Consider the following 20,321-nt stretch of genomic DNA (forward strand, 5'->3'; position numbering starts at 1 on the left):
AATTCAATTACTTGTCTTTCCATTTGAGAAATTAAAGCCACGTCAGTTTTACAAAGTTTTAACTGACTGAATTATTTGGACGTTAAGTTCTCAATTTCATTCCCTCAGTGTAATACTGGGAAAGATCTTTGTTAATTAGAAGCAAAGGTAAGGTTCAAGAATATTAACACATTTAGTCATTCACCCTCGTAACTGATAAAAATGTAGGGATTTTCTTACAGGCATAAGCTTGAGATATGACACTCTAAGGAAAAAAATAGGAGGTTTAATTCAATTTTGGAAATGTTTATTTAAGATTACATACCCAATCAAATATTTTTTAACACAAATGTATGTGTTTATATATTCCTTTCTAAAAGAAAGGGACACATTGTCCTCAATCATTTCAGTTAGCTTGTCTGCCCTTGTTAGCTTTAAGTGGCTAACGAACAAATTCACCTCTCCAGACTGATTTTACATGGAATTCCAGTTCTGTATATTCAGTGACTTTTAATTAAAGCATTTCAAAAGGAATGTCTGGATATCATCTTAAATTCAATATTACAAAAATGGGACTCAATATCTTTCCTTCTCAAACAAGCTTCTCTTAACTGTCCTCTTTCAGTGATATTATCATTGTCTTCTAGTATAGGAAATGTATAATTTTTGACATTTCTCTTTTATCCAATTCATCATGATGTGCTACAATTTTTCCTTTGGAATATTTTAAATTTATTCTCTCATATCCATTCTCATTGCTACTATTCTGTTCAGGTTGTCTTCACTCCTAGATTACTCCTAGATAGTCACATGCCTAGTTTCCTTGACAATAGACTTTATTTCTTAGAATCCTTCTCTATATATTATAGTATTGCCACATTTAATTTCCAAAAATTCCATCACTTTGTAAATTTTCATTATTTTGTTTCAAGAGGCTATAATGCCTCCCTATTCCTTGCTATATTAAGACTAAAGTCCTCTAATTGGTAGAATTTCTAAGCAAAGACCCAATAAGTTAGTTCTAACCTAGTTATCTAAATTCATGTACCCTTTGCCTCAGGTCTTAAGGTAAAGGTCCCAAGTCACTTTTGGGGGAATCCTGCATTCTATTTTGGCTTAAATTCTCACCCGCAAGTCAGAAAAGTCCACTACTTTACACTAGGTATATCTTAATTTATAAGCATACAGTCTGCAAATTACAAAATGAAGACTTTTAAAAACTGAGTCAGCAAAGACAACTAATCCCCCTGCAGTTCCCCAAATTTACTTACAGTCTTGTACTGAGGAGATCACCTCATGGGGCATTTATTGCCCTTTACTAGAGTGAGCTGTTGTTGGCACTTTGCTCTGTACAATGTCTGTTTCTACTTCCAGTCTCCAGCCTCAGTCCTTTCCATGGTCTAGGTATCCATGGTACAGTCAGTTCTCACATTTTTTGTGGGGACAGTGGTGATGTCAAAATAAATGCCTAGAAAATAGGTCATAAAGCAAATCAGTATAGAGGGGAAACTGCTGTGCCACAGGAACCATTCTTAAATTGCTGGTTGAATTCCTGATTTCTGGCTAAATGCTAAGTATAACAAATATGTCAACTCCCTCGAAGCCAAATCAAACCCAACAGCAACAATAGACTTTTCAGAAACTGTAATGTATATATAGGTTCTGGAAATCAGACATAAATTTCCTATAGATGTTATATAAAAGCTCTAAGGGTAAATAAAAAATAAGTCCTTATCACATTATGAATATGACTAGAATGTCACAGCAGAAAACAGATGCTACATATTTGATCCACAATTTTCTTTGCGTTCTTAGATTTCTGACAGCTTTTTGGTGTGACTTGGATAGTCTCTTGTAAAATTGTCCAAGAAAGTTTGTAAGAAAATCCATTTCACTCAATAAGGTAGCTCTAGTAAGCAGAATGATTCAAAAGCATGCCATTAACTTTAGAGAGTTAAAGAACTGCAGCAGATGCTCAACATGTTTATTTTTGTGATTATGGTAATGGTGTTTCTTAAAAGGTACGTTTTAATGTAAGGACTTTTCATTCTACTACCATCTCCCATCTCCTCAAAGAAACAACAAATAGAAGCCAGTAGAAAAGTTAAATTATACTTTGTTGAAAAGCTTTTAAATGGTCAATTAGATCACTAATGTATCTCAAAGCAATATCAAAATTTCACAGGCGTTCCAATTATTCATACCCCCACCCACAGGTTTCTGGTTTCGATTAAAAATCTCTTAAAAAGACATTTTAAGGTAGCTAAGACTGGAGGCATGAATATTAATAGGTAGCACAAAATGAGAGAAGTCCTGATAAGTGAAATAGTAAAAGATGGAGAATTTCTAAATTACCAGGAAAGAGCCTGGGCATTTCTATATTTATCTAGCTGGTATTCAGTTTTTCCAGAACATATTAATTTATCACCAGGGTATTAGTGCTGATTTTCAGCAATCAATTGTCATTTATTAAGCACTCTCTGTTAGGCTTGCAGAGTATGAAATAAAAAATAAGATAGCCTCTGTCCATAAAGCAGGATGTTCTAAGTCAAGTATAGGAGCATGAAAGATAAAAATGGCATTTCTGGCTGAGGAGGAAAAGTGAACTGGGGAAACTTCATGCAGGGAATAGATAGCCTAGGAAGATTTAGACTGCTGATGATGAGGCAAAGAACATTCTAGGAATAAATAATTTGAGCTAAGCCTTGGATGCAAATTAGAAAGAGGTTTGGAAAAGGAATACATTATTTCTATTTGGCTTAATGACAGTCCATAGGTATTAATTCACAATCATTCCCATAGTGGTAAGGTCAATCTCAACCTGGGCAAAAAACATCTCGGAAAATAGACTTTTGGCTATGCAACCCCTTCCTCTCAAGATTTCTCACTTGATTGCTGAGTTAAAGGCCAAAGATTTCCTAATGTTTAGCTTAGATTTCCTTCCAATATTTCTTACAAATTATATTTTTTTCTTCAAATCATCACATCTTGGCTTTCGAAGGGCAGTAGGCAATCAGAATATACTCTTGTTTTCTTCAATCAGAAATTAGGGCACCTTATGCAAAGGAAGGAAAACAATCTCAAAGATGGTTACACTCCTTTCGTTACCTATTATCCAATACCAATCTGTTTTCAACACTAGTATTTCTGCTTAACTCCTTCCTACTTGACCATGCCTTGGTTCATGTTTTCTGCATTCTTAAGTCTCAGATTCCTTCATTTCACTGAATTAATTCTATCTTTTCTTTAAGCCCAGCTCATTTGCTACCTCTTCTAAGAAGTCTTCCCTGTGTTGAGTCTAATCCACACTTCCTTTGAGCTTCAACTGCACTTCAAGTCAGACAGACAGACTATACTTCACTCTTTTCTAGATAGTAGTTTCTTGTAAGTTAGTATATTCCCATCTAGGCTAAAGTTCTTTGCTGACAGGGGCCATCTTTTTTAGACTACAGTGAAATACTGGGCATAGAATAGGCCCTTATTAAAAAGATGATCTCACTTGAAAAATGCAAACAAGATTTTTAAGGTATTTTAAGTAGTATTTTGATAACTATTTTTGATGAGATGAAATTATACTCACTTACAGAAATTGAAACCTCAAGTTATCACCAAGTCAGATTTTCACACTATTCAAAATAGACTTGCATATGAATAAGACTGTCCTACTCTGCCACATGTACGTAACATAACCATGATCAAAACCAATAGCCATTCTTGATAATCTAATCCCTTCTCATCCAATTTCTGGCAGTGGGAGAGATTTACAAATTCATGGCCTTGCTTACAACCAGCAGACTATAACTGGAAGGTTTTTATTCAAATCCTTTAGAGTGTACACTTTTCAAGTGTGTTGTCAAATCATGAATACAATATAATTTTGTTCAGTTTGAAATAAAGTGAAATTTTGCTTAAAGGAAACAAATTCTTCAAATTAAATCATTAGTTAACTTAAAATTGTCTCTTGCACTCTACTTCAGGAAAAAAGAAGTCAATTAAAAAAATTGTAATCAAGATCCTCTGGATTTTATGGCTTAAAACACACTGAACACAACTCTTAAAAATTCTATACCTATTACATTATGCTGTGTTACATAATATTTTTTATGACTTGATAATAAGATCCTTACATAAAATTTAACAATATTCAGCATACTGTTTAAGGAAATATACTAAAATATTATAATTTTTTATTAATGTTTTAGAAAATACTGAAAGGTTTAAGATCATTGTCAACATCAGTTAACTAAATCATCTAGTACATTGTTCCATTAATTCAATTAAATGCTTTATCTGATAAACATTTAAAAATTTCTTACTTTTCATTCACAGTGAGTGCCTCTCCTCCAAGTTCCTGTGGATTGTTTTTCTTTTTATTGACCACTTCCTTATACCATCACAGTGATGGTCAGACAAAAAGGATAGGAAAAACAAATCTAAAAATTTTTTCTAGAATGGAAGACTTAAGTATACAATATCCCAAATTCTAATGTGATAATTGAGGTTTCCACATACACTTTTTCCTTTGCTTTTATGGGTATCAATGTAAAGAATTATTCATAAAATGAATATATTGGAGGCTGACTCTGTTCTAGGATTATAAAAATTCGGGACAAGACATATCCAAGTTCAACCTTATAATTTAAAACTGAGGCTTGGAGAGAAACAGGAACTTGCTTAAGGTCACACAACCATAAGCTGAGTCTATTTTTAAGTATTTGAATATGACCACATTTAACTTCTTTAGGATAGAAACAGTTTAAGCTATTTACATTGTCATTCCTCTGGCAAAGTAACCAAGCTACCTAAACATTTCTTTAAGATAATATTCACAAATATGAATTTCATTATACTGCATTATAACCTTTCATTCTGTTTCATCTTATGGTCTTCCAAACCAGTGGGAAAGCTTTAGCTTCTCTTAAATGCTCAATTGTCATCTTAATAAAATGCATTTTGGTGACATTGGAGAGACTAGTATCACAGGCAAGTGCCTCTGAACAAAGTAACTTGTTGGATGAATGAATAGTGGTACACACATTACTGAATGAGAATCGAATGCTGGAAGTTTCATTGTCTGAGGTCAAAACTGAGGACAAAATAGAAAATAACCCATGTCTAGAAACATCAAATTAACTAAGGGACATTATTATTACTTGATTTTCTACATGATTCATAATTTTTGTATGAATACTTGAAGGAATCCTAATCCTAAATTACTTCTTTAGATATGTCTATATTAGAGCAACTTCTTTTCCCTAGGAGCAGTAACAGAACTGAAAACATAGTCTAAAATATTTAATCTAAAAAATTTTTGTTTCTGTGAGAAGTTTCATCTTTTCAATTGTGAGAAATTAAATATAAAAATATTGAATATTAAACACTTTGAAAACACAGCAGAGAATGTAGGCTAGAGCTTCAGTTAATTTGGGAATATACTTGGGTCCTCCAAACAAAAGAAGAGCCCGGAGGCCAAGTGATTTCCCAATGCAGGGCAAAGCATCTGAATGCCATGGATTTAGGCAGGTAGGATTCAGAGGCTGGGTACTGTGGGTTCAAGCAGGCAGGTAAAGTTCAGTTTGGGAGATCAGCAAAAAAGAACATAAACACAGTGCTAGGAAAAAGGGTCACACTCTACGATCTCAGTGGGAAAAATGCAAGTGAAAACTCTTTCTTGATGAGGCAGAAACAGAGGCAGTTACAAACAACTGTCCTGGTTGAATTACTCACAAGTTAATATGAATTCATTGGCTTAAGCAAGGTTGACTTGGATTTTAAAGCGGTCTTAAGCAATCAATTGTAGGGCCAATCAGATGAATGAGGAAGGAAAACATGAGCCAGTAAATAATTTTAATACTTTTAAAACACTTAATATATTTAAAAAACTCTAAATCTTGAGATGTCAGTAAAGCTAACTGGAATTCCTGACTTTGTAGTGCTTTCTTAAAACATCTCAGAAAGAGTATCTGGGAAACCATTTCAATCTGCTAGAGACAGTTTTCCTAAGACTTACCTGGCAAGAACTATTTCATGTTTCTCATTTCTTTCCCTCCGATCCTTCAGTGGAATTGTGATATTGGTGATCTGGATATAGATTTGATATAATTGAGTCTAGGAGAATCCCACTGAAAAGATCTAACTTCCGGTTATCTACCAAGCAAGTTGCTTTGAGTAGCCATACTAATATTGGTATCAGTGTATTCTATAATAAGGAAGGGAACTAACATAATACTGAGCGCTATGTGAGGTCATCAGCTCTATTTACTCTTTACTACATTTGTCACCAAATGAGCTGAGTTCAGATAGTCTGGGCTTAAGCCTATTAGGCTTACAAGCTAATCATAGAGAAATAAGGAAGAAAATAATCACAGCATGATGTAATATAAGTAATAATGAAACTATTATAGGGGTGATAGAATAGAAAAGGGAGTTAATTTTCTGTGTGTATGTGAAGGTTGTGGGAGGAGGTTGTCCTTCTGAGGTAGTATCTCAGGATATTTCTAAAGGCTGAGTAATAACTAGCTAACCTGCCTGGTATTGCTCTATAAGAAAGAATGAAGTTAATGATTACTAAGCCTTGTTACTAGTCCAGTTCTTTAAATTGATATGCAATACTAAGAAAATGGAATGTCTGATAGCTTAGGGATAGGTAGTCTCCAAAATAAGGTTACAATTTAAATGAACTGTATAGTTTGCAGGCTTTTAGTTACAAAAGTTCTATTTTCTTAGATTTAGATGAGCTTCCAAAGAGACATGTGAAGTGAGATGACAATGCTCCTTGATGCTTTGATGCCTTAAAAATAGTGTAACCAAGTATGACCTACAGATAATATAGACTCTGGCAGGTAGGAGGGGACAGTTTTCTCAGGGAAGGACAATGCTATTACACGAAGGGCTGACTGAATTCATATAGATGCACGTATATCTGTGGACCACACACACACAGGACACAGACACATAAATACCTAGTTACTGAACCATACTTTTAAGAGCATGCCTCCTTGCAGTGGGACAGTAGTACCATCAGAATATTTCAGAAGATAATTTGTGCTTAGTATAGTACTTCCACATACAAACCTATCTTAAAGACACTTTGGAAGGCATCACTATCATTTTGAGTATTTAGCATTAATATTTATCTCCTCTACTCTTGTTAACTGTAGGACAGAGGATGTAGATAAAATTACTAAAAGCATGAGCTCTGCAATCAAACTACCCAAGCTTGAATCCTGACTCCTTGCTTATTAGTTATGTAACACTTAGGCATGCTATTTCCCCATGACTGTTTCCTTAGCTTTCAATATGGGAATAATGATGTATCTTCCTCATAAGGTAGTTAAGAGAATTGAATGGGTTTTTAAATGTAAACTGGCAAAGGATAAACAAAATGCTAGTAGTTATTTGTCACTAATAGCACCTGAAGCTTTAGTGGTTTCCATATCCACCTATGAAAAAATCATCCACAACTCAAGGGATAAGTATTTAAATGTTTTGATTTGATTGATTTGGGTCACTTTCACTAAAATAACCACTCATAATAAACAGTAAAAATTTACTGGCCTATTTCCCAGAGGGGCAAATAAACATTAACAAATATGCCAGGGCCAATGTTCCTTATTGTATTTACAAATTCTCTCCTATCAAGAATCTCATATACAAATCTGGAAAAGAGCCAGAGAAAAGTACTTGAACTGTAAAAACTAAGAAGTCTATATTAAGAGATACCATAAAAATTATCTTCTCAGCCAAACCATAACATTGTTTTATCAAGTCTCAACAATAATTCTGGCTCAAAAGACTAGTAAAGATACTACAGAATGATTTCCTTCATATTTGATGACAGAATTACTAGACAACTAGACCCCATGCCAATTTCAGAATGAGACTAATCTTTCTAGGAACATCCCACTTAGTAACTGAGCACCTATTATTTGTCTGGTAAAGTGAGAAAATGAAGCTGAATTCGCCTATATTTGACTACAGAAAGAGAATTCCAAGAGAGGTAATCCTAAACCCAAGCCATGGCCCTTCAGTCTTATTAACATCCAAGCATCCTAGAAAATAAACATAAAAGAATGTCCCATTAACATTGTGGCTCAACTTTCCTCAAATCAAAACTGTATGATTAAGAATTTTTGTAGAATTGGTTCCTTTCTGTGAGTTTATCCAAATTCTTCAACTTTATTATCCTTTGAAGTCTTAAGACGAAAATGAAAATGTAATGATCCAATTCTATACTGGATTTATCCAACAGCCTTGAAAAAGTAATCCTTCTTGAAAACAAATGCCAACTTATGAAAGTTTTTGGTATTTAAAGATTGTTCCAATATTAGTAATTCATTGTTAACATTTTCATTGTTTCATAGTTTTCAGACAAGTGACATATACTTCTTAAAACCTTGATCTTGAACTTCTTAAAGAAGTATCTTCCTTAGCTACTGTCAGTTAAGATAGTTTTCAGTAAAAATTGTCTTAAAACAATCTAGAAATTTCTCTATAGTTGCCTTTAGTCAAACATGGTTCTTTGTCAGCATGAATGTCCTTACAGTAGAATCTTGAAATTTAGATTTATGGTAAAATCAGTCAGTTAGCGATTTAGTAATACTTCAAATTTTTGTTTTCAAGGCAAGTTTATTCAAGCTGATGTACTGATTTTCTACATTTCATATGATGTCTTTAAATCTTACTTTCCCTCCTTTATTTCATCACTTTTGAGGTCACTCAAAGCAGAAAGCAGTATATTTCCATTATGCACACATCCATAGCTGGTAGAAAGCCCTTGCTTAGTTTATATTTGCATTCCTGAAACTTGATCTGCTCAGTTGTGCCCTCCAGGGCAAAACAGAATAAAGTCTCAATATTGTTCTTTTCTTTTTTCAAGCAAGCTTCTCAATAACTTCAACCACCCCTTATGACATTTGAAGACCTCTTATTTTTTCAGTTCTCTGACTGACCTCTAAAATTGGCTCACATCCATCCTCTCCATGTGGCCTGACATGAGCCATATACACCGAGACTTCAAATCACAATGGTTTGGGCGAAGAAGTGTTTAACATATAGCAAAAGTTTAGCCTAAATAAATGAAGAGTTTTCATGCTAGTTTTGAAATTTGTTGAACCTTTACCTAAAGTCCAAAAAATAAACAAACAAAAAAACTCCACTCCAAAACCAAAAAACAAACCACTCAAGACCATCTGGTATTATTAAAAATAAGAGTAAATGGAATGAATTCTTTATTTATTTATTTTTAGGAATTTGGTTTCTTAATGAATAAATTAAGTATTGTAAAATCATCACAAATTTTTGCTGAAGATTTTAACTATGAGGAAATTTCTAGAACAAATAAGTCATGAAGTTTTAAAGATGCAAATTCCAAATTTTAGAAGTAAATACGTGTGAAAATTACATTCTAATTACATTAAAAAATGGTCTGATAGCTTAAACTATTACATACTTTGGGTGTTTTCCTTATTTTTTCAAAGGATACAATGCTCATTAAAATGGTGATAAAAATGACATAACGGAGGATCTAATGTGAAATCTGTACCATAAGCTTGTTTTTGTGACAAACATCCCTCCCCTCAGATGGTCAGATTTTTAGACACTCAAATGATAGTTCTTTTACTCTATCTTAGCCAAGTTATTTTCAGATTCTAAACCTGTCTAAATTAAACTCCTGTTAAGAGTTTAGTTAAATTACAAAATATCAATGTGAGAAAACAGGTTGAGATACACTGTTTTTGCTTACATTCTAAATGGGTCACTGTAACAGGTCATACACTATGAATTCATACATTTGTGTCATATTTACACTTTGATAACCATAGCCATGTGTTTGAACTAAAATGTCCTTAATTATCAGCAAATGTTTTTGAATATCAAATGTGAATTCCACAATTTTACAACAGCTCAGCTTTGTGATAAATTTGATGTGATTTTGGGGGCAAAAAAGAAACTCAATTTATTATACTGATTTCTTAGATTTAGATTAGATTTCTTAGATTTCTCTCTTTCAGTATATCTTGAGCAATACTTATTTTCAGTAACTGTTTTTCTTACTCTCTTGCTTAAAATTAAAACCCTTCAATGACCTCCTTTGCCTCAGAAAGGCTCTTAAACTATGGAAAAGTATCCTTGGGAATGGCATGCAGGTGTGGTAGAGAAAGCCAGAGGGTAATAAACAAGATGCATCCGCTCATATGCTCAAATTACTAAAATATCTTGAAGAAAAGAAATTAATAAAATAATTTAAGTATTTTATAGTAAAATATTACAAAACGAATGATAAAATTTATGGTATTTTTTAAGTTTACAGTTGACCCTTGAACAAGGGTGTCAGAGGCACCAACCCATCTCATAGCCGAAAATCCATGTATAACTTTATAGGTGGCCCCCCGCATCCACGGTTTTGCATCCTCAGATTCAACCAACTGTAGACCATGTAGTATTGCAGTACGTATTTATGGAAAAAAGAAACCCCGCATGTAAGTGGACTCATGCAGTTCAAACCCATGTTGTTCGGGGGTCCACTGTACATTAGATAAATGTAAAGGAAAAGCTTCTGAGCCAGAGCATAGCCCTTATCTCTTTTCTAGAGGGAGATGTTCTTTCCAGTTCCTGGCATAGTTATGAGTTAAGAAATAAATTTGCTAATCCAACTATACAACTAAAAGGGAATAATATATAGCTAATAACAGTAGTTATCACTGGATGGTAAAAATGTGACTTTTAAATAGAATTTTTTGCCTTTTTTGAGGTTTCTATGCCTATATTACTTTAATACCAGGAAAAATTAAAACAAACTTCTTTTTAAACAGAAAAATCCTTTTTCGATCTGAAAGTCAGTTTCACTGGGCTATTAAATATCCATAACTATAAAATAAACCAAGTTTGTTTTTCTTTACATAGTTTATTAATATAGCTTTAAAATTAAAATATATTTATCTACTCTTTTTCTTATACTTACCTTTTGTGGTTTGGCAGGCTAGAAGACTGGGGAAATGACAATAAAACTGTTCAACGAAGAATTCAAGAAGTGATTCTTGAATTCCTTTTCAATATTCCTTTGAGGACACAGAGTAGATTGCTCCCTTTAAGCTGATTTTAAAATTATCTGATTTTTGAAATTACCTGTTCAGTTCTTCTCATGATAGTTAATTTTTCATTATCACTTCTAAAATTCTGAACCCACAGGATTTCCATTTACAGATTTCCAAAGGAGGTGAATACATATTGGTAAGTCTGCTCCAAATAATTGTTTTTATTTTTCAAGGATCTCTTTCCTTTTCAAAAAACAAATTTTCCCCCAGTCACAAAAATCATACATGCTTATTTATAATCAAGAATAAGAATTATCTCATACCCATATTAAACCAGTAATAACAACAGTTTAGCATATGTATTCTTCTAATGAGTTTGTTCACACTATTTGGTAATACTTTCTCACTTAATCATGAACAACTTTCTAGCTCATTAAATATTCATTACATCATTTAAAATAGCTGCACAGTATTCCACTCAGCATGTTATTTAATCAGCCTTTTATTATCAGACACTTTGAAAACTTCTGATCTTTTAATATTATAAACACTATAATAAACACATGGATTACTTCTTAAATGAATATATTTATTAATAGCTTTTACAATATTAGAAAATTGAAATAAAGAATCTATTATTCTTTCAATGTGCTAAAATCCTAGAAATATAACTGGTCCACATTCCACCATATGTGAGACATATATATTGTTATATACAACTGAGAAAATATCAACTATATCACTTTTCAGCATAAAATCAATTATTTGAACTTTAGGACCTTATATTTAAGCTGATGTTTTGAAGTTCTAGATATCTTAGTCCACCTGCTTTTCATTTTGTTTCTTAAACTTTAAATTTTTCTTCATATTACGAATACATTTAAAAGGTTAATACGAATGAGTAAATGAGGTACAATTAATGATTCAAATGTTATGTTCCTCAGGTGTGTTAAGTGAGAGAAAAAGGTTAAGAGCTACAGATATAAACTGTTCATAATATGGGAAGGAGGGATAATGCTGGACTGTTAAAGTCAGGAAACAACCCACAAGAGGTATGACCCACTTTTTAAAAATGTATAGGAATTAGAGAATTGGGGTGGTGAAATGGCATAACCAAGATACAGAGATAAAATAACAGATGGAGGACTAGTCTGCTTGAAGAAAAATGGAACAACTTAAGAAGGTTAGGGCAAGACCATGATGTATAAGTTAAGAAGCTTGAATTTTATCCTATAAGCAAAAGCACTGTTTTAGGAAGATTAAATTAGTGGGATATACTATAGTGGATAAAACAATTATAGACAAAGAACTCCTCAGATAAAATGCTAAGAGAATAGGAGTAGGTGAGAAATATGGCAATAATTTTAAGAATGGAGAAGTCAAAGATGATGTTCGTTCAAGTAAATGACAAACATGAACAAGTTTAGAGTGTCTCTTGGAACTATTAGCTTTAACTAGCTAAACTAAGCAAATGAAAAACAATTTCAGAGCCATCAATGCACAATTTGTAAAAACCTGATCATAACACATATTAACCAACCATTTAAACATTTTGTTTATGTTGTAAATGGTCTCAGCCAGAGGTTCTAACCTTGTGTCAGATCCATAAAAATATTCTGTTCTGTCTATACAGGTCAAAAAGGCTGAGGCATACACAATTGTCAAGGTTCTCTTAAAGAAGTATGGAAAATTAAATTTGTGGATTAAGCTAAAAGCTTAAATAGACATAAGACCTGGCCCTTATAAACTTTGATACTTGAGCTATGATTCTCCCCTCTTGTACACTTGATCATAGCCACCCTGACCTCCTTGCTGCAATTTTTGGTACACACCAAAAATGTTTCAGCCTCAGGGTCTTTGTAGTTGTTATTTCAATTAACTGAAAGGCTCTTCTCCTAGATACCTAATGGTTTGGTCCCTTACCATTGTTTGTCTTTGTTCAGATGTCATCTCTGTAAGGCATTTTCTGACTATATTATTTAAAAAATGTATCTGCCTGCTTTCCAAACACCTTTTTCCCATTCCTACCTCCCTTGCTTTATTTTCCTTCATAGAACTTACCACCATCTGACATACCACTAATAGCACCTATCAGTTTTTTGTCTATTCTATTACCCTCACCTCACTCCCAAGATTGTAAGCTCCATGAGGGCTGGAATTTATCTATTTTGTTAAGTGCTGACCATCAGTGACTATATAGTAGAATAAGTAAATTTGTACCCCTCTATATATAAATGCTTCAAATCTACTTTTAATGTTCCTTGTTCTCTATACAAATGCTTCAAATAGCTTATCTGGCTATTTTTAATTAGCCAGATATTTATGGATACATAAAACAAATTAATATAAAATCTACACAGACTATGTTAAAATGTACAAATTCTCTTAAGAAATGATGTACTAGGGGGAGGGTATAGCTCAAGTGGTAGAGCACATGCTTAGCATACACAAGGCCCTGGGTTCAACCCCAGTACCTCCTCTAAAAATAAATAAATAAGTAAACCTAATCCCCCACCCCCCTGCAAAAAGAGAAATGATGCACCTAAACTTTCTCAACTTATAACTATGACACAACACTCTATTCTCCTGCTTCATGCTAAAATGGTATTTTTAAACTGATCACATAGAAACTTAAAAAAAAATTATCCTATAGTTTACTATCATCTGTGTTAAAGTCTAAACGGTGAGGGTGGGGAGGGTATACTCATTGGTAGAGTGCCTGCTTATCATGCATGAGGTCCAGGGTTCAATCCCCAGCACCTCCGTTAAAATTAATAAATGAATAAACTTAATTACTGCCCCCAAATTATAAAAAAAAAAGTCCAAAGGGAAGAAAAGGTTTAGTGGTACTACAAGAATTTATATCCCTGAAAATATTACTTCCACAAGTGTAATAAGCATTCCAAAGATTATGAAATAATGAGATGTGGAAATAAGCAAACTCTGGAGTGATTTTAAAGTTTCTACCACTTCCTAAAGACATTCTTTAACAGAAAAACCCATGCTAAGTGGTTAAATTGTAAAACAAAGATGTATAGACTAACTTTAATAACAAGTTAATCAACTGAGGAAATCTTTAGTGTAAAAGTGGCTTAAAAATTTTTTTCTCAGCACAATTTTTCAAACAAAATCTAATCCTATAGCATAAGATAAATGTAAACAATAACAAGATACTCCAGGCAGTTTACATTTTTTTAAAACACAAAAGTCTAATAACAAGAATATAATAAATACCAGATTATTCAAAATCCCACAGAATTAAGGGGGATCTGACTCATCAATATGCTAATCTAATGTATTTTTCATGAAGTTTTTGCATGAATTCCGTGTATTAACAATCAAGAAATAGACCCAAATAGAAATTATAAATGAATTTAATTTCAGTATAATAAAGACAATAAAACAGCAACTAACTTGTCACCTTGCACAGTAATTTTAACATAAAAGGTTTAAACTTGTTTTGCCATTTTCTTCATTGGATATAGCCTAAAAAAAGAAGACATAAGAAATCTGTGGGTATACTTTATAAATAAACAAGGTAAGAACATAAACTCTTAAATTATAGTGGAGAAAACTAATTCTCCATTAAAGGTGTTCAATCTATTAGTAATAAAACCTGTAAGAAATCCCTTGGTAAGAGGCAAGAAAATAAAAATGTGAGCTGTAAATGTACTGATGATGGTCTCTTATTTCTTCTCCCAGATATGCAAGTATTATGTCTAAATACTTACTAGAGCCAAAACTATCTCAAAAGTTTAGGGCATTAGTTTTTCTCCTTTTTGCTAATATTCAATGAGAAATGACACTTAGAATAAAACCTTTTCCATGGATAAGGATTAGTAATATCCACCTGCAAAACAACAACAACAAAAAAAAACTGATTTAGAATGTCAACCCTTAAATATATACATTAATTTAGAGATTATAGTTCATTAAAGTATAATCCTGCTAATCCGATTATGGCTAACCTGGACATATATCAATAATCGTACTTGGTGGCTTAAAAACACCTCTAATTCTGTAACAATTAGAATGATACAAAACCGAAGAAAATCTTTAGTGTTAAATATGGCATTTGGCCTGTGACCAAATTTTCAAATCAACTATCACATATCAATATATGTGATCTTAAGAGATTTACATTTGAATATAGTATGAAAACTGAATTGTTTAACTATTAGAATAGCCCTCTCACTATCTCCTGGATACTTGCCTTTAGTCCTCTGAGTTAGCTCCAAACTCAATCCATACTCCAAGTAACAGATTTAAGATGCTCAATATTGGAATTATTTGGCATCAACTTAAAAAGAAACCTGAATGAAAAAGATTAGGATTTTTTTCCAAAGAAGATGGAAAAAATGAAAACTTAATACACACTCATATATAAGTATTTCATCTTCACAAAATAAATGGCCAAATTAAGATTAACATTAAAGGGTATAACTTTTATTTTACTATCTGCTCTTTGATGAAAGTATATTAACTCTTACAGGTAAAACTTCAAGTCCTATTGAGTTACCTAAATGTATGTTTTATTAGGTATTGATAGGTTATTTCCTCTTCTCTAATAAGAGACTGAAAAGAAACTGCATACTATTATAATACATTTCAGTGTAACAGTTTTTCTATATTTTCTTACTCTCCAAATATTTCAATTTTTCTTTAATACATTCTCAAGATTAGAACAACAAAAGTTTTTATTTAGCTCCAAATGATCCTTTTCCACATTTGGAGCACCTACATATATTCACTTAGTAAATGTAAAACGCAGGTTTTCTCTCTTGTCATTTAGGAGGTAGATTAGGCTAAATATAATTTTCTAAAATCTGACTTTAAATACATTAAGGAAAACAAAACAAAAAATAGCAATTCAATTCCTGGATTGTTCTGGAAAATACTGGACAAACTATGAAATTCATTCAACAAATATTTCTAAGCATCTATGTATTAGATCCCAAAATATTTTTAGTGGAACCAAAAATTATCATATATTTGTTACATTCTTTCATGAAATGGTTGAGATGAAATAAAGGAAACAGATTAAAAGCTTGAAGACTGATTTTTAAAAGCACCAAGGTAATATTATCTCCTTGCAAAAACTGGCATTTAATTGTAGCCAATATTGTATATTACTTCCTTATTCTGGGAAAAAATTTTTCTGAAAAAAAGCTGTTCTTAAAAATGAGAGCTTTGTCTTATATATTTTCCTTACCTTCAAATTAGAACTTAAACAGAAGATTTTTGAATACAATGCCTTAAATTATATCGGAAATACTTTTAAAGTTTCCAAAACAGACTGTTATAATTGAAAATGATTCATTAAGAACTGCTTTTATTTTGTAGATTTTCTGCTTGGTTACATGAAAGGGGTAAGATATTCCTTGTAGGAATTAAGACCAGAAGTATGGTACACTACACAAACACACTCTTCTTATCCTGAACATCAATTTTTAGTTGAATAACTTAATAAAACACCAACAAATAAGGAATAGAAGGTAAAGAAAATATTTTCCTTCAAACTGTAATTAAATGGAAAATTTTGACTGTGTTGGCATCTATAAAATTAATGACTACCATAATAATTTTTGGTCTTACTCTACTTAAATATTAGATATTTAAAAAACAAATAAGGTTTCATATTTTTTACTTTACTTTCAAACAAAAATCTTTGGCTAAGGATTTAAAAAACATTTAAATAAAAACAAGAAAAAAACAATATGATAGTATAAACTTACAAGGCATAGAGTTAAGATCCTAATCTGCATGTGTAGCAAATTTCTTAATTTTAGTTTCTGTTTCCTGAGCTACTCAACCAATAGGCTGGTCACCTGTAAGGTCTTTCCTACCTTTAAAGTTATGATTAAGTGTATTCTGAGACACAGGATTTCAGAAATTTCAGGTTTTGATACTTTCCCTTACAAGAAAATATTTAGAAATACTACTAAAAATTATCTTCTATGTTGTTTAAAATGTGTATTTTATAATGTATATTTACCTGTGAGATAAAAAAATTCTTTAAAGTAATTTCATTTTACTAGAGAAAGGAAAAATAAATACTTCTGTTCTATCTGAAGTAAAAATAAGTTTATTTGATGCTGTATGAGCTCTTCCAATAAACTCTTGATGGCATTCAATACAATTATTAAATTGCAATTACACTGTTTTAATAAACATAATACACTTAAAAGTTAGTATTAACTTATTTTTATAGAATCACACTAAAAATGACAAGATTATCAATAATACTGAAATTATCAATAAAACTGAAAATACATTGGTAATACATATATTAAAATATGACTGTAGAGTATGGCCAACCTTACTTCAGCAGCACAGTTAATACTGGAGATAATTTTAGAATCTTAACGCCAATATTTACGTGCTGCTAAGGCACTGTTGACATTGCTATCATAAGAGCTATGAATAAAAAGAAATATATTTTCTTCAGAAGATCAGACCCTTGTATTTTTGAGGCAGCACAATATGGCCTGCACTTTTTCAAAATCCACAAACCATTATGTGCTGCTACTTTACTCCAAGGTTTTTAGTTTTTAAACACACATTAGCACCTAAAGATACAAAAAAAAAATTTCTTTTAGAAAAAAAGAGGATAAATACATTAAAAACCCATGTTTAGAGTCTAACATTGACATAGTATGCATAATTAGTTATTTCTTGGAAGCTTTTGTAGCATAATAAAACATTTGTACACTGAAGATTTAAGAAAAGTCTATTATGTGCAAAGCATATTGCTATAGGTTAGAACACAAAGATGTATGAGGAAAATAAAAGCATTTTTTTCGGTGTCATCTTTAGTCAATACAGTTAGGAATTTAATCAAACTTTTGATGTATTAATATATATGAAATTATTTTTTCCTTTTATAAACAAAAAGTGAATTCATAAAATCTGGACTTTACCTTGGCAAAAGCATAATTTACAAACAGCATTTCACTCCTTGCAGTATACCATTCAAAAGACATCTTCATCAAGTAGGTAAGACTTCATGTCAAGGTAAAAACTAGAAATGAATACAAGAGCTCAGTTTCAATAAACTTAAGCTAGCAAAATGCAAATATACTTTTAAAGGAAAAAATCAGAAGTCACGTGAAATATTTTACTACTAAGGTAAAAATATTCAGAAGACCTAAAACAAACCAATTTTCTGAGATAATTTACATTAAAAAAACCCAAAAATTATTTTACCCTCACCATTAATCTATTGGAATAGTTATTCTGTTAGAGGTGGATATCACTTTGAAGTAATTTTAACATAGAAAGCCTTGGGAAAAATGAGTTAACTGTACCCAGAGATGAAAAATACAACAGGAACCCTGTGGCTCTTGATTGTCTTACTTTCTTCTTGTTCCCATTCTTCACAGGGTAAGGAAGTATACTCCTAAACAGTTTTCACATACTTAGATAGAGAGATTACTTCTCTCTCTAAAAGATATCAGAAAACTACTACTACTCTAGTTCAAGTTTGGCAACCTCTTTTGCCCCAGTTTTCTCATTGCTAAAATGGCTATGCTAAAGCTACAATACTTCTATTACAGCGTAAGGTGATGTGCACCGAAGTTTGCCCCTCCTTTCTAATATCCAATTGCTTACACAAAGCTTAACTGTCACATATTCTACATTAATTTTTATGAATATTTTCCCACTAAAATATAGCTAATTTCTTACTTGAATAACCAGTTTTGTGTATTACTCTTTTATTGGCTCAAGGGTCAGCACAATTTTTAATATATAATCAAAATAGATCTGTTCATAATGATTTGAGAAACACATAATACATATTTTTATTTATTAGTTATATTACAGAACTGTCCTTTAGGCTATCCTGCCTGCTCAAGCTTACTTTCCAGACAAAAACCATACCCACTTTCCAGACAAAAATGTAAACATGACATTTTCAAATAATCTATATACATAAATGTTTTCATTTAAAAAATATTTTACTTAACACCTACTATGTGCAAAGCACTGTCCCAGTTGTTATGCTAGTTGGTACACCACTGTACCAAACAACATAATCCCTTCTCAGAATTTAAAATCATTTAAACTACAAAACACAAAATCATGAAACAAGTAATTCTTTAAGACTGCATATTGTTCTTTGCCCAAGCACAGCAGACATATACATTAGATGATTATTCCAAAATCAAGTGATTATTTCAAAATCAAGAAGAATCAATTGGGTTATTTCAATTCCAATCCTTTTTTCCCTAAATTTATAATTTTAAACTAAGCCAAGTATGCCAAACTTGAAAGAAATAAATGTGAAGACTGCAAAATGTGAAGTTTTATAAACCTTAAAAAAAGAAACACTTCATAGTAAGAAAGTCTTCATTTCTTAGGTAACAAACAAATTTTGCAATTTTAGTGTATAGTTCTATGGCATTAAGTCCATTCACAATGTTGCACAACACCACGACTCATCTCCAGAACCTTTTCATCTACACCAATTGAAACTATACCCCCTAAACACTAACTGCCCTTTCCCCAATAACTGCAGACCCTGGAAAACACCATTCTACTTTCTGTCGCTATGAATCTGCCTATTCTATGTACCTCGTACAAATGGAATCATACAGTATTTGACCTTTTGTGTCTGGCTCATTTTACTTACCGTAATTTTTTCAAGGTTCATTCAAGTCATTGTATATATCAGACTTTCCTTTTTATGGCTGAGTGGTATTCAATTGTGTGTATATACTACATTTTGTTTATCCAATTCTCAATCTACGGACATTTATTTGTTTGATCTTTTGGTTATTACAATTAATGCTAAGAACATGGTATATAAATGCTTCTGAGTCCTCATTTCAATTGTTTTGGGTATATACCCTAAAGTGGTATCACTGGATCATACAGTAATTCTATTTTTTTGAGGCCTGTATTCCATAGTGGCTATGCAAAAGTTCCAATTTCTCCACATCTTTGTAAACACTGTTGTTTTTTTTTTGATAGTATCCATCTTAATGCGAGTGAAATAGTGTTTCATCGTGGTTTTGATTTTCATTTCCCTAATGATTAGTGATGTACAGCATTTTTTCTTGTGTTTATACACTTATATATCTTCTTTGGAGAAATACCTATTTAAGACTTTTACTCATTTTATACATAGGTTTTTTGTTGTTGTTATAGGAGTTCTTGGTATATTTTGGACATTAATCCCTTACCAGATACAAGATTTGCAAATCTTTTCTCCTATTTTGTAGGCTGCCTTTTCATTCTGTTGATAGAATCCTTTGATGCACAAGTTTTAAATTTTGAAGTTCAATTTATCTTGTTTTTGCCTGT

General features: G+C 31.9%; 1 long non-coding RNA gene across 3 annotated transcripts in view; it reads right to left on the bottom strand.

The window, feature by feature from the left end:
- Positions 1–20,321, bottom strand: part of LOC106729534 — a 122,064-nt gene that overhangs the window by 46,094 nt on the left and 55,649 nt on the right. For all 3 annotated transcript variants that reach the window (XR_004325667.1, XR_004325668.1, XR_004325669.1), the window contains 4 exons: positions 17,936–18,036; positions 4,296–14,865; positions 2,936–3,034; positions 1,251–1,447 (listed from right to left, as the gene is read on the bottom strand). This is a non-coding gene — a long non-coding RNA (uncharacterized LOC106729534). The remainder of the gene's footprint in view (positions 1–1,250; positions 1,448–2,935; positions 3,035–4,295; positions 14,866–17,935; positions 18,037–20,321) is intronic.

The sequence above is a fragment of the Camelus ferus genome, chromosome 14, assembly GCF_009834535.1.
Source record: "Camelus ferus isolate YT-003-E chromosome 14, BCGSAC_Cfer_1.0, whole genome shotgun sequence".
In the NCBI taxonomy this organism is placed as follows: domain Eukaryota; kingdom Metazoa; phylum Chordata; class Mammalia; order Artiodactyla; family Camelidae; genus Camelus; species Camelus ferus.